Here is a 3,380-nt window from a genome sequence, read left to right as displayed (position 1 = left end):
ACTAAGCTTTTCCCCACACCCTTGACTGTTGCATGATGAGGAATACCATTTATGCTTCAGATAAGTGACTTTGTATCAGAGATTTCCTTATTTGTATATTGGATTAAAGGTTTTGATTTCTACTCTATAAAGTGGGGGCAGACAGCAGTGACATAACGCGCAGCAAGCGCCTTCAACGTGTGCGCTCCTGTTCCTTCCTCTTTTCCGACTCCATCTTCATGGTAGAAGCAGAGGCCGCAGATCAGTCGCCCATATGCAGCTTTTTGTCCATGCCCAGGAGCTACACACCCTTGAGGTCACCGGCCAGGAGACTGTCACGCAGATCAAGGCTCATGTAGCCTCACTGGAGGGCATCACTCCAGAAGATCAAGTCATGCTCCTGGCAGGAACGCCCCTAGAGGATGAAGCTATCTTGGGCCAATGTGGAGTGGAGGCTCTGACCACTCTGGAAGTAGCCGGTCATATGCTTGGAGGTAAAGTCCATGGTTCCTTGGTCCGTGCTGGGAAAGTAAGAGGGTGTATGGCCAGGAGCCACCATCATGGCCATTCACATGCAGGTTCACATAGGATTCGGACAGTCGGTAAAGAAACAATGGAGCCAAAAACTGATGGGCCATCATGTTTAATCCTAGCTTGCACCCAGCGGGCAAGTAAAAACACACTGGGCTCCAAAACCCACTCATTCAGTGCTCACAAAGCTACTGACTTATCCGAGTTTCCTAGAATCAAAAGTTTCTAGTTCACCAGACTTACTCACCTCTGTTCCCATCTCCTTCCTTCTCCCTGCACAAACTCTGCACTAACTGGCTTCTCCTTCAGCACTCCGCCATCTTGGCTGCTTCTCTTGGCCTCCTCTACGTGGCCTTTCTCTGCTCTGCTCTCTAATGCTAATCTCATGAACCAAGAGAGCAAGCTCCTGTTCTGCCCCCATTTTAAAGTGTAGAAATCAAAACCTTTAATCCAATATACAAAATAGGGAAGTCTCTGATACAAAGTCACTTATCTGAGGCATGATGGGATTGTACCACCCCACATCAAAAAGGGTGGGAAAGGCTTAGTCCTAAAACCAAGCCCCAGGCTACAAGGATCCTGCCTTCCCACAGCCCGCCCCCCAACACACATTAATATCACCTGGGCGATAGGCTTCCATGTGGGCAGCGCCATCTTTAACAAAGTGAGCATAATATATTTCATCTGCCCAACAAGAGGGCAGACCCCCAAGGTGACCAAACAGGAGAAAAAGAAGAAGACTGGTCGGGCCAAGCAGTGGGTGCAGTACAACCGGCATTTTGTCAATGTTGTACCCACCTTTGGCAAGAAGAAGGGCCCCAATGCCAACTCTTTTTTTTTTTTTTTTAAATAAATTTTTATTAATGGTAATGGGATGACATTAATAAATCAGGGTACATATATTCAAAGAAAACATGTCTAGGTTATTTTGTCATTAAATTATGTTGCATACCCCTCGCCCAAAGTCAGATTGTCCTTCGCCACCCTCTATCTAGTTCTCTGTGCCCCTCCCCCTCCCCCTAACTCTCCCCCTGTCCTCCCTCCCCCCACCCGTGATAACCACCACACTCTTGTCCATGTCTCTTAGTCTCATTTTTATGTTCCACCAATGTATGGAATCATGTAGTTCTTGTTTTATTCTGATTTACTTATTTCACTCCTTATAATGTTATCAAGATCCCACCATTTTGCTGTAAATGATCTGATGTCATCGTTTCTTATGGCTGAGTAGTATTCCATAGTGTATATGTGCCACATCTTCTTTATCCAGTCTTCTATTGAAGGGCTTTTTGGTTGTTTCCATGTCTTGGCCACTGTGAACAGTGCTGCAATGAACATGGGGCTACATGTGTCTTCACGTATCAATGTTTCTGAGGTTTTGGGGTATATACCCAGTAGAGGGATTGCTGGGTCATAAGGTAGTTCTATTTGCAGTTTTTTGAGGAACCACCATACTTTCCTCCATAATGGTTGTACTACTTTACAGTCCCACCAACAGTGAATGAGGGTTCCTTTTTCTCCACAGCCTCTCCAACATTTGCTATTACCGTCTTGTTGATAATAGCTAATCTAACAGGGGTGAGGTGGTATCTCATTGTAGTTTTGATTTGCATTTCCCTAATAACTAATGAAGCTGAGCATCTTTTCATATATCTGTTGGCCATTTGTATCTCTTCCTGGGAGAAGTGTCTATTCATGTCCTCTTCCCATTTTTTTATTGGATTGTTTGTTTGTTTGTTGTTGAGTTTTATGAGTTCTTTGTAAATTTTGGATATTAGGCCCTTATCTGAGCTGTTGTTTGAAAATATCATTTCCCATTTAGTTGGCTGTCTGTTTATTTTTATATCAGTTTCTCTTGCTGAGCAAAAACTTTTTATTCTGATGTAGTCCCATTCATTTATCTTTGCCTTCACTTCTCTTGCCCCCAATGCCAACTCTTAAGTCCTTTGTAATCCTGGCTTTCTCTAATAAAGCCACTTAGCCCAGTCAAAAAATAAATAAATAAAATAGAATGGGGGCAGACCGGGAGCTTGCTCTCTCGGTTCCTGAGATTAGCATTAGAGGGGAGAGTAGTGAAAGACCACATAGAGGAGAGGAGAAGCAGCCAAGATGGTGGAGTGCTGAAGGAGAAGCCAGTTAGTGCAGTTTGTGTAGAGAGAAGGAGATGAGAAACAGAGGTGAATAAGGCTGGTGAGGCAGATACCTTTGATTCTAGGAAACTCAGATAAGTCAGTAGCTTTGTGAGCACTGAATGAGTGGGTTTTGGAGCCCAGTGTGTTTTTACTTGCCTGCTGGGTGCAAGCTAGGATTAAAGATGATGGCCCATCAGTTCTTGGCTCCATTGTTTCATTACCACCTGTCCAAATCTAATGCGAACCTGCATGGGCCAGGCAGCTGTGATGGTGGCTGTGCCTACTGGCTTTAGAGGCACCATACCTCACTCCATCGGGTTTAAGTAGAGACACCCAGTCCAGAGGAATTTTGAAGAGTTTTATTAAAGGAGGAAATTTTAAATATGCCGGCTGCATATGGCTGACACGGGGCATCTGTAGGCCCAAATCATGCAGCCCCAAAAATAGTTCAGAGGCTGCTTATATACCCTTGATCACACATGGGTGGGGGAGAACATGACATTATGGCACAATCATTAACAAGATTGGGATACACAGAAACATTAAGACTTTCAAGGTAACACAATCAAAGACATTTACAAATCTTTCGGGGTTCCTCTTCCCTCACTAGACTAGAGGTATTTTACTCTCAAGATTCCAGGAAAGGGAAGAACTACAATCAATGCAAGGTGGTATGTAAATTCTGCCTCCTATTGAAAGAGAAGAAGTTTCTCAGTTAACCTCAATCCTTTCAGAAAA

The 3,380-nt window shown here is 44.1% G+C and overlaps 1 pseudogene; it reads left to right on the top strand.

Annotated features, from left to right (window-relative positions):
* Positions 1-247: 247 nt before the first annotated feature.
* Positions 248-1,363, top strand: LOC136388326 (ubiquitin-like protein FUBI pseudogene; annotated as a pseudogene).
* The last annotated feature ends 2,017 nt before the right edge of the window (positions 1,364-3,380 follow it).

The sequence above is a fragment of the Saccopteryx leptura genome, chromosome 1 (assembly GCF_036850995.1).
Source record: "Saccopteryx leptura isolate mSacLep1 chromosome 1, mSacLep1_pri_phased_curated, whole genome shotgun sequence".
In the NCBI taxonomy this organism is placed as follows: domain Eukaryota; kingdom Metazoa; phylum Chordata; class Mammalia; order Chiroptera; family Emballonuridae; genus Saccopteryx; species Saccopteryx leptura.
This window is presented reverse-complemented; position numbering and strand designations above follow the sequence as displayed.